Raw genomic sequence first — 12,865 nt, forward strand, 5'->3', positions numbered from 1 at the left:
CCCCAGAACTAGACCCACAAAAGTATGGCCAACTCATCTTTGACAAAGCAGGAAAGAATATCCAATGGAAAAAAGACAGTCCCTTTAACAAATGGTGCTGGGAGAACTGGAGAGCAACATGCAGAAGAATGAAACTAGACCACTTTCTTACACCATTCACAAAAACTCAAAATGGACAAAGGACCTGAATGTGAGACAGGAGACCATCAAAACCCTAGAGGAGAAAGCAGGGAAAAACCTCTCTGACCTCAGCTGCAGCAATTTCTTACTTGACACATCCCCAAAGGCAAGGGAATTAAAAGCAAAAATGAACTATTGCGACCTCATGAAGATAAAAAGCTTCTGCACACCAAAGGAAACAATCCACAAAACTAAAAGGCAATCAACGGAATGGGAAAAGATATTTGCAAATGACATACTGGACAAAGGGCTAGCATCCAAAATCTATGAAGAGCTCACCAAACTCCACACCCGAAAAACAAATAATCCAATGAAGAAATGGGCAGAAAACATGAATAGACACTTCTCTAAAGAAGACATCCAGATGGCCAACAGGCACATGAAAAGATGCTCAACATCGCTCCTCATCAGGGAAATACAAATCAAAACCACACTCAGATATCACCTCATGCCAGTCAGAGTGGCCAAAATGAACAAATCAGGAGACCATAGATGCTGGCGAGGATGTGGAGAAACGGGAACCCTCTTGCACTGTTGGTGGGAATGCAAACTGGTGCAGCCACTCTGGAAAACAGTGTGGAGGTTCCTCAAAAAATTAAAAATAGACTTACCCTATGACCCAGCAATAGCACTGCTAGGAATTTACCCCAGGGATACAGGAGTACTGATGCATAGGGGCACTTGTACCCCAATGTTTATAGCAGCACTCTCAACAATAGCCAAATTATGGAAAGAGCCTAAATGTCCATCAACTGATGAATGGATAAAGAAATTGTGGTTTATTTTTTTTTTAATTTTTTTTTTAACGTTTATTTATTTTTGAGACAGAGAGAGACAGAGCATGAATGGGGGAGGGTCAGAGAGAGGGAGACACAGAATCCGAAACAGGCTCCAGGCTCTGAGCTGTCAGCACAGGGCCCGATGCGGGGCTCGAACCCACGGACCGTGAGATCATGACCTGAGCCAAAGTCGGCCGCTCAACCGACTGAGCCACCCAGGCGCCCCAAGAAATTGTGGTTTATATACACAATGGAATACTACGTGGCAATGAGAAAGAATGAAATATGGCCTTTTGTAGCAACGTGGATGGAACTGGAGAGTGTGATGCTAAGTGAAATAAGTCATACAGAGAAAGACAGACACCATATGTTTTCACTCTTATGTGGATCCTGAGAAACTTAACAGGAACCCATGGGGAAGGGGAAGGAAAAAAAAAAAGAGGTTAGAGTGGGAGAGAGCCAAAGCATAAGAGACTCTTAAAAACTGAGAACAAACTGAGGGTTGATGGGGGGTGGGAGGGAGGGGAGAGTAGGTGATGGGTATTGAAGAGGGCATCTTTTGGGATGAGCACTGGGTGTTGTATGGAAACCAATTTGACAATAAATTTCATATATTAAAAAAAGAAAACCCATGAAAGAATTTCAAAGACTCTCTCTTCTTTCCTGGCTTTGGGAAATGTTAGAGTGCAAGTACTGTGTTGTTTGGTTTTGTTTTTCAAATTCAAGCTTGTTTATTATTTCAGGAAAAAATCCTATACTAAATATAAATTAAAAAATAATTTGTAGTGAACCAGAAGAGACCTCGAATAACCAAAGAAATCCTGGAAAAACAAAGAAACAAAAAGCCAAGGTTAGAGGCATCACAATTCCAGGCTTACAAAGCTGTAATCATCAACACGTATGGTACTGGCACAAAAACAGACACATAGATCAATGGAACAGAATAGAGAACCCATAAATGAACCCACAAACGTATGGCCAACTAATCTTTGATGAAGCAGGAAGGAATATCCAGTGGAATAAAGACAGTCCCTTCAGCAAACAGTGCTGGAAAAACTGGACAGCATCATACAGAAGAATGAAACTGGGCCACTTTCTTACACCATACACAATAATAAACTCAAAATGGATGAAAGACCTAACTGTTAAGACAGGAAGCCATCAAAATCCTTGAGGAGAAAGCAGGCAAAAACCTCTTTGACCTCGACCATAGCAACTTCTCACTCACTATGTCACCAGAGGCAAGGTAAACAAAAGCAAAAATGAACTATTGGGACCTCATCAAGATAAAAAGCTTCTGCACAAAGAAGGAAACAATCAGCGAATCTAAAAGGCAACCAGTGGAATAGGAGAAGATATTTGCAAATGACATATCAGGTTAGTATCCAAAATCTATAAAGAATTTATCAAACTCAACACCCAAAAAACAAATAATCCAGTGAAGAATTGGGTAGAAGACATGAATAGACACTTTGCCAAATAAGACATCCAGATGGCCAACAGACCCATGAAAAGATGCTTAACATCACTCATCATCAAGGAAATACAAATAAACACCAAATTGAGATACCACCTCACACCAGTCAGAGTGGCTAAAATTAACAACTCAGGCAACAACAATGTTGGCAAGGATGTGGAGAAAGAGGAACACTTTTGTACTACTGGTGGGAATGTAAACTGGTGAAGCCAGTCTGGAAAACAGTATGGAGGTGCCTCAAAAACTTAAAAATAGAATTACCCTATGACCCAGGAATTGCACTACTAGGAATTTATCCAAAGTATCTAGGAGTGCTGATTCATAGCACATGAACCCCAATGTTTATAGCAGTGTTACCATAATTGCTGAAGTATGGAAAGAATCTGAATGTCCATAAACTGATAAATGGATAAAGAAGATGTGGTATATATATTGTATGTATACATGGTGTGCGCACACATACACAATGAATATTACTTGGCAATCAAAAAGAATGAAATCTTGGCATTAGCAATAACATGTATAGAATTAAAGGGTATTATGCTAAGCAAAATTAGAGAAAGACAATTGTCATATGACTTCACTCATCTGTGGAACTTAAGATACAAAATATATGAACATAAAGGAAGGGAAGCAAAAATAATATGAAAACAGGGAGGGGGATAAAACATAAGAGACCCTTAAACACAGAAACCAAACTGAGGGTTCCTGAGGGGGTTTTGGGTGGGAGGATTGGCTAAATGGACAAGTGGCATTAAGGAAGATACTTGCTGGGATGAGCACTTGGTGTTATATGTAGGGGATGAATCACTGATTTTACTCCTTAAATCATTATTGTACTATATACTAACTAACTTGGATGTAATCATTCAATTAAATAAATAATAAAATACAGCTAGATTCTCATATCTTCTTCTGTATCCAGTCTTTTTTGATGTGACGTTTTATAGGAGCACATGAAGAAAAGCTAGCCTTATTTAAATATGTAGTTGGAAAAGTAAGACTCTTAATAACCTAAAGTTTATTTCAATGTTGAGTCCAAAATCATGTCAATAAGTTTTTTTAGTCTGTTACCTTTAAATCTGTTGGAATATTTTTCACATTGAATGGATATTTTTACCCATGTGGAATTTTGGAACGTCATGCATTAGTCACTTGGTAAATGTTGGTTCACAGATACGTATAGATCTTGGCAGTGTTCACACATTTAGTTATATAATATGAAAGATCAAAATGAAAATTAATATTTTTTAAAAAAGCATTTGTTTCTCCAATTACTTTGAGGAATAATTCTGTTGAATACATAATTCTAGGATTCTTGGGTTTTTTCCTTCAACATTTTAAATGTTATTTTTTGAGAGAGAGCGAGAGAAAGTCTCTGTGCATGAGGCCAGGCTGGGAGACAGGGAGAGACAATTCCAAGCAGGATCCACATGGTGAGTGCAGAGTCCAACATGGTGCTCGATCCCATGGCTATGAGATGATGACCTGAGCCAAAATCAAGAGTTAAAAGCTTAACCAACTGAGCCATCCAAGTGCCCCTTTCCTTTATTTTTAATATTTCACCCCACATTCCTATTGGTGGCACGATTTCTAATGAGAAATCCAATGTGATTCTTATCTATGTTCCTATATAGGTAAGAAGTTTATTTTCCTTTGGCTTCTTTTAAGGTTTTCTCTGTCTTTAGTTTTCTATAACTTGAATATTATGTGCCTAGGTGTAGATATTTTTATATTTATCCTGATTGGTGTTCCCTGAGTTTCCTGGAGCTGTGATTTGGTGTCTGCCATTAATTTCAAAATGCCCTCTGATATTGCTTTAAATATTTCTTCTACTCTCCTTTTCTTCTTCTTCTCTTACTCTAAGAACACATATGGTGTACCTTTCAAAATCATCCCACAGTCGTTGTATAGTTTGTTTTTTTCTCTTTGCATTTCAGTTTTATGAAGTTTCTATTGACATATTTTTTAATGGTTATTTTTTGAGAGATCAAGAGATTGTGAGGGGTGAGGGGGCAGAGAGTGAACGAGAGAATCTCAAGCAGGCTCCACATTGTCAGCACAGAGCCCAAAATGGGGCTTAAACTCACAAACTGTGAGATCATAACCTGAGCCAAAATTGAGTACAATGCTTAAGCAACTGAGCCACCCAGGCACCCCTCTATTCACATATTTTTAAGCTCACTGATTATCTCTTTGGCCATGTGCAGTCCACTGATGAGTCCATTCTTCATTTCTGTTTCTTTTTCCCTCCTGCAATTCCTTTTAATATCTTCTTAGATTTTCCATCTCTATGCTATATTCACATCTCTTTTTTGCATGTTTACACTTTTGCTGTTAAAGCCCTTAATATCATATTCATAGTTACTTTACATTCCCTCTCTGAATATTCTAACATCTGTATCATATCTGAGTCTAGTTCTGATGTTTTGTCTCTTTAGACTTTTTTTTTTTTTCTGTTTTCTGCATGGCTCTTGGCTGGTTTTGTGATTTTTTGTTGTTGTTGAAAGCCAGACATTTTGTATCTGATGACAGAAACTGAGGTAAATAAGCTGAACACATGTGAGAATTTGTGAGTTTAGCTAGGAGTTTGGCTATTTTGAATGTTGTAGCTGTAACAGCCAGAGGCTTTAGTTTCCTTGATTTTGTCTTACCTCTTTATGTAGAATTCCCTAAGTATTCCTTCTCAGAGAGAGTTTACTTGATGGTGTGATGATAAGGTGTAGGGGAAGGGAAAGACTTTATAATCTTAAGACTCTTAGACTTTTAGTGGGCCTGTATCTGAGATGACCTTCACAAGTGTTTCTCCAGCATTATCAATTTTTTCTACTCTCTTAGTAAGGCATGAAGTCTAACAGGGAGTGCAGTGGGATGGATGTCCTTCCCCAGCTGGGATAAGTCTCTGGTAATGTCTTTTTCCCTAGAGAATAGGCTTTTGTAGGGAGAATGTTTTGGTAATATTGCACAGTGAATATTCTTCCTCTCTCCTTGCCTAAACCACAAGATCTTTCTCAGCTCCTCACTATTGGAACTTGGTGAAGTTCCTTGAAGTAAAACTCATGAAATTGTGATGACTCCTTCAAGTTTGGAGCTAAAGTTTCTCCCTCTCCTTCTTATCCATGCTTCCCCTCCAGCAGCTGGTCAAAATACCATTTACATGTTTCTACCGGATAAGGGGACCTCAGCTGTGCAACTCTGGATTTGTCTATCTATCTCCAGATTTCAGGATAGAGATTTGCCCTGCAATCTCAGTTCTCTGATGGTTTCAAGAAAAGTCATTTATTTTCAGTTAGATTTTTTTTTCTTGTTTTAAGAATAAGGGTGATGATTTCCAAGCTCTTTACACCGGACACTGATAACAGAGTTTTATATCTTTTTTACATACAGAAAATTCTAATTTTAATGTAATCTACTTACTGATCTTTTTCTATCTTGTTAGCTCTTTATTAAATAATATACCACTGTCTATGCAAATCATTTTCTCTCATGTTATTTGCTTCCATGCTTAGAGTTAGGAGGCATCAGGACTTGATACTATGTACAATGTAAGATAAGGATTAGGATTTTTTCCCCCATGTGGATATCTAGTTGAATAAGCACCATTTATTGAAAAGATCACACTTTTCCCAGTTTCAGACTTGCTTTTAAATTTAAGGCAAGAGAAAAAAAAATTGAATAGTGAGAAACACTGAGCACCAAATGTATGGTATAGATACATTATACACTGAAATAACCATGTCTTTTTCTTTTTAAACTGTAAAGTAGTGATTTCTAATACATTTTCTAATGTTGAACCTAACTTGAATTCATAGAATAAAACAAAGTTCTCAGTTTATATGTTACCTTCTTATACATTATTGTATTTTGTTTATTAATTATTTAGGATATGGCATCAATGTTCATGAGTGAGACTGGCCGTTATTGTCCTTTTATATACTGTCCTTGATTGATTTGGGAGCCAGAAGTATATTACTTGTAAAATGAAATGGGATTTCATTTCTGTATTTCAGTATTGTCTGAAAATGTTTGTGTAATACAGAAACGACTTCCTTTATGTTCAACATAACTCACCCATAAAACCATTTGTGTCTGATGTTTTCATTGTGGGAAAAAAAACCAAACTATTGTTTCAATACAGATCTATTTCTTTTTTTCCATTTCTGATCATTTATATCATTCCATGAATTTTCTTTTCACATTTTTCAAATATGTTGATGTAACAATTTCTTACATTTTGATCTATGCTACATCTGTAATAGTGTACATTCCTTCCATCTTCTCATTTCTCCTTATGATATCAAAAGTGAGATAATTTAAGCCATTCAAAGTTTCACAGAACACTAATAAACTCTTAACAGAAGTTAGGAAGAAACATAAATTTCCATATGAATTTAAAATAGAGAAGTGAAAAAAGAGTACATATGAATGAACGTAGGAATTTATCTGTCAGATAATGATAGAGAGGTCTTAAACATTTACAGACCAGCAACTTCTTTGGGTGAATGGATTATAAAAGAATAAATATGTGTTAAAAAGAGATTACCTAAATATTACATATAATCAAAATAGTTCTTAAAGATTAAAATAGTATTTAAAGAAAATATGAAAACAGACATGAATCTAGGTTAGTAACCACACAGATGTTTAAACACTTTACATATATGTTTAGTTTTTTAATGACGTAGCAAAACTCTCAAGTCATTAGTGAGGCACCATTGCAGGTCAGTCTCCTGGTCTTATGCAGAGTCAAAATTTGCATTTGAAATGACATCTTGTTTAATTGTCATTAAATTAATGTTTTCCGGCCTAACATACATCACTGCATGAGCTTAAGGTGTACAGCATAATGACTTGACTCACATTTATTAGGAAATGATTACAGTAAGTGTAATTAGCATCCATCATCTCATAGAGACACATTAAAAAGAAACAGCCAAAAAAGAATACAACTTTTCTTGTGATGAGAACTCTAAGGTTTTACTCTTAATTCTGCTGTATGATACATAGGAAAGTTGTTAACTATAGTCCTCATGCTATACATCACCAGTACTTATTTATCTTATAACTTGAAGCTTGCACTTTTTGAAGATATTTTCCCAAGTTCCCTTCTCCTCTTCCCACACTTGTGATAACCATAAAACTGATGACTTTCGTCATGAGCTTGCTTCCTGCCCCCCCCCCCCATGCCCCCGTGTCTTTTTTCTTTTTTTAGATTCCATATGTGAGTTTATACACTATTGTCTGTCTGCCTTATTTCACTTAATGTCCTCAAGGTCCATCCATGTTGTCACAAATGGTAGAATTTTTTTGTTTTTATGTCTGAGTAATATTCCATATTATATATTATAATATTCCACATTATATATTCCATTTTATATATAATATTTACATTATATATTCCATATTATATATTCCATAGCTTCTTTATCCACTTATCTGTCTGTTTTTTCCATGTCTTGACTATGGTGAATACTGTTACTATACATGTGGGGGTGCACATGAGAAGGTTATGCCAACATTTTTAAAGTTAGATGAAAGTAAAATTCACATAATGATATAAATGATCAGAAATGGAAAAAAAGAAATAGAACTCATTAAATGATAGTTTACATATTTGATTTCTTTGACTATATTCTCAGAAGTGGAACTGCTGGATTATAAAATAGTTCTATTTTTAATTTTTTGAGGATACTCCATTCTTTTTTCTATAGTGGCTGTATCACTTTACAATTCCAGCAACAAGACAAAAGGATTCACTTTTTCTCAACATCCTCACCAGTACTGGCTATCTCTTGTCTTTTTGGTGATGGCCATTCTAACAGGCATGAAGTAATCTCTCATTGTGGTTTAGATTTGTATTTCCCTAATGACTAGTATTCCCTAATGAACAGTGAGTATCTTTTCATGTACCTGTTGGCCATTTGTGTATTGCCTTTGGAAAAATATCTGTTCAGCTATGTTGCCCATTTTTAAAATAGGATATTTTTGTTAGTTTTTTGCTATTGAGTTGTAGTTCTTTATATATTTTGGTATTAACTCCTTATCAGATATGTTTTGCGATTATTTTTTCCCATTCCATAGGTTGTCCTTTTACTTTGTTGAAAGTTTATTGGGCTGTGCAGAAGCTTTTTAGTTTAATGTAGCCCAACTTATTTTTTATTTTGTTGCTTGTACTTTAGGTGTCATATCCAAAGTGTCAGTGCCAAGATCCATGTTAGGGAGATTTCTTTCCGGTTTTCTTTCATAAATTTCATGGTTTCAGATCTTATATTTCAGTCTTTAATCTGTTTCAAGTAAATTTTTGTGAATGGTATAAGACAAGTGTCTAGTTCTGTTCTTTGACATGTGCGTATCCAATTGTCACTGCACCATTTACTTCAGAGACTGTCTTTTCTCCAGTAAGTATTCTTGGAATCCTGATCCTATTAGTTGAACATATTTCTTGGGTTTACTTCTGGGCTCTCAATTATATTCCATTGATCTATATATCTTTTTTTAAGTTTATTTATTTTGAGAGACTAAGAGAGTAAGCAGGGGGTGGGGCAAAGAGAGAACAGGAGGATCCCAAGCAGTATCTGTCACAGCAGAGTCCAATGCAGGACTCAAATGCACAAAACTGTGAGATCAAGACCTGAGCCAACATCAAGAGTTGGAGGCTTAACCAACTGAGCCACCCAGGCACTCCATCTGTATGTCTTTTTTAATGCCAGTACTATACTCCTCCTTTTGCTGTTGTATTTATTTTTTTACTTGAAGTACGGCTGACAAACAATGTTACATTAGTTTCAAGTGTAGAACAGAGTGATTTGACATTATACATCATGCTCACCACAAGTATACCTACCATCTGTCATCATATAAGACCATTACAATACCACTGAATATATCCAGTGCTGTGCCTTTTATCCCCATGACTTATTCATCTCATAACTAGAAGCCTGTATCTCTCACTCCCTTTCACCAATTTTGCCCATCCATCCACCCCCTCTCTCCTTTCACCATCATCAGTTCTATTTAGGAGGCTGTTTCTGCTTTTTGTTTTGTTTTTTAGATTCCACATATAAGTGAAGTCATATGGCATATTTCTTTGTCTGACTTATTTCACTTTACATAATTCCCTCTAGGTCCATACTTGTTGCAAATATACCTCATTCTTTTTAATTGCTAAATAATATTCCACATCTTATTTATCCATTCATCTATGGAAGAACCCTTGGATTGCTTCAATATCTTGGTTATTGTAAATAATGATGCTATAAACACAGGGTCCATATATCTTTTCAAACTAGTGTTTTCATTTTCTTTGGGTAAATAGTACTGGAATTACTGGATGATGTGGCATTTCTACTTTGTACTTTTTGGGAAACCTCCATAATTTTTTCCACAATGGTTGCACCAATTTGCATTCCTGCCAACAGTGCACCAGGGTTCCTTTGCCTCCACATTCTTGCCAACACTTATTTCATGTCCTTTTGATTCTGGCCTCTCTGAGAGGTGTAAGGTAATCTCTCATTGTGATTTCAATTTGAAATTCTCGGATGATTAGTCATGTTGATCATCTTTTTGTGTGTCTGTTGGCCATCTGTAGGTCTTCTTTGGAAAAAGGCCTATTCAGGTCCTCTGCCCATTTTTCATCTGGATGATTAGCATTTGGTTTTGAGTTTTATACGCTCTTTATTTTAATATTACTTTTTTATCAAATATTTATGAATATCTTCTCCTATTTAATAATTTCCTTATCAATTTTTATGATTTCTTTCGCTGTAAAAAAGCTTTTTATGTTGGTGTGGTCCCAATAGTTTATTTTTGGTTTTATTTCCCTTGCCTGAGGAGACAATCTAGAAAAATATTGCTAAGACTGATGTTAAAAAGATAACTGCCTTTTTTTTACTTCTAAGAGTTGTAAGGTTTCAGGTCTCACATTTAGCTCTTTAATCCATTTTGAGTTTATTTTTGTGTATAGTGTGAGAAAGTAGGCCAGTTTTGTTCCTTTGTGTGTATTTGTCCAGTTTTTCCAGAACCGTTATACAGATTGTATTTTCCCTATTGTATATTCTTGATTTCTTTGTTGTATATTACTTGACCATATAAATGTAGTTTTCTTTCTGGACTATTTTGTTCCACATATTTATGTGTCCACTTTTTGTGCGAGTACCATACTGTTTTGATTACTACATCTTTGTAGTTTATTTTCAAATCTGGCATTGTGATACCTCCAGCCTTGTTCTTTCTCAAGTTTGCTTTAGCTATTTGGGAACTTTTGTGATTTATAGAAATTTTACTATTATTCTAGTTCTACAAAAAATGCTGTTGGCATTTTGAAAAGGATTACACTGAACCCATAGACTGCTTTGGGTAGTGTGGACATTGTTACAATATTAATTTTTCAAGTCCATGAATACAGAATATCTTGACATTTGTTTGTGTTGCCTTCAAATTCTTTCATCAGTGTTTGAGTTGTCAGAGTATAGGTCTTTTACCTTCTTGGTTAAGTCTAATTACTTAGTACCACATTGTTTTGATTTCTATGGCATTGTTGTATAGTTTGAAATCAGGATGTCTGAACTCTCCTATTCTGGTCTTCTTTTTAGGATTGTTTTGGAAATTCAACATCTTTTGTGGTTCTGAATAAATTTTAGGATAGTTTTTGCTGATTTTGTAGAAAAAAAATGCCATTAAGATCTCAATAGATCTTGATAGATCATGACAGGCATCACACTGAATCTATAGATCGCTTTTGGTAGTATTGACATTTTAACAATATTCGTCTAGTCTATGAACAGATGATACATTTCCATTCATATGCATATTTGCTTTCATTCATTAATGCATTTTGGTTTTAAGAGCAGAGATCTTTTTACTTCCTCAGTTAAATTTATTCCTAATTTTTTTGTCCTTTTTGATGCTATTATAAATGGGAAAATATTCTTTTTCAGATAATTTGCTGTTAGTGTATACAATGCTAATGATGTTTGTTCAGTTTGTATCCTTTAACTTTACTGGATTTGTTTTTGTGTGTTCTTTGGGATTTTCAACATATAAAATCATGTCATCTACAAAGAGAGACAATTTTACTTCTTCCTTTTCAATTCTCATTAATTTTATTTCTTTTTCTTGACTAATTGCTCTGGCAAGGATTTCCAATACTGTGTCGAATACAAGTGGTAAGTGGGAACCCCTGTTTTGTTCATGATATTAGAGAAAAAGCTCTCAACTTTTCTGCATTGAGTATGTTATCTGGAAGTGTGTCATATAAGACCTTTTTACACTGAGGTTTGTTGTTTATATCCTAATTTAAGTGGTTTTAATCATGAATGGATGTTGAATTTTATCACTTTTTGAATTTCTCTTGTAATGGCCATATAGTTCTTCATTTATTTTGTTAATGTATCCCATTGATTGATTTGTGGTGGTTGAAACATCCTTGTATCCCAGGCATTGTACCTATTTGATTATGGTGAGTGATCCTTTAATGCCCTGCTGAATTCAATTTGTTAGTATTTTATTGGGAATTTTTGCATCCATATTGATCAAGAAAATTGGTCTGTAGTTTTCCAATAGAGACTGGTTCTGGCTTTGAAATTAGGGATATTTTGGCCTTATAAAATGAGTTTAGAAATGTTCTCTGCTTATTTTTTTAAATGTTGAGGATTGGTGTGAATTCTTACATAGGTGTTTGATAAAATTCATCAGTGTAGCTTTCTGATCTTGGGTTTTCCTTTGTTGGGAGATTTTTGATTACTGATCCAATCTCCTTACTATTGACTCAATCTCTTATTAGATTTAAAAAATTCTTTCTGATTCATTCTTGTAGGCTGTATGTTTCTAAGAATTTTTCACTTCTGCTAGTTCAGGTTGTTGCATATGTTGATGATAGTGGACTCTTATGATCATTTATTATATATTTAAAGTTTATTATTTTGAGAGTGTGTTCATGTGAGTGGGGGAAGGGAAGAGAGAGAGGGAGAGAGAGAATCCCAAGTAGGACCTGAGCTACCAGTGCCTGGCCCATTGAAGGGCTTGACCCCACAAACTATGGGATCAGACCTGAGCCAAAATTAAGAGTTGGACACTTAATCAACTGAGCCACCCAGGTGCACTGATCCTTTATGTTTTTATGTTAGCTGTTGTAATGTCTCCTTTCTCATTTTTAGTTTTGTTCGTATGGGTTCTGTCTTTTCTCCTTGGTTAGTCTAAATTAAAGTTTGCCAAGATGGTTTACATTTTCAAAGAAATGATTCTTGGTTTGGTCAAACTTTTCTTTTGTTTTCCTGTGTTCTTATTTTATTTTTATCTACTTTAATTTTGATTTTTTTTATCTCTTCCTAATTCTGGGCTCATTTTGTTCCATTTTTTAAGGGAAAGAGTTAGGTTGTTTACTTGGGATCTTTTTTTGTAATGTGGGTATTGTTAGGAACTTTCCTCTTGG

At 35.2% G+C, this 12,865-nt stretch overlaps 1 protein-coding gene across 2 annotated transcripts in view; it reads right to left on the reverse strand.

Annotated features, from left to right (window-relative positions):
- The window catches only part of HMGCLL1 (3-hydroxymethyl-3-methylglutaryl-CoA lyase like 1), a 192,365-nt gene that overhangs the window by 44,578 nt on the left and 134,922 nt on the right, over window positions 1-12,865 (reverse strand). The gene's annotated exons all lie outside the window — the stretch shown is intronic.

This window comes from Panthera tigris, chromosome B2, assembly GCF_018350195.1.
Source record: "Panthera tigris isolate Pti1 chromosome B2, P.tigris_Pti1_mat1.1, whole genome shotgun sequence".
Taxonomy (NCBI): Eukaryota; Metazoa; Chordata; class Mammalia; order Carnivora; family Felidae; genus Panthera; species Panthera tigris.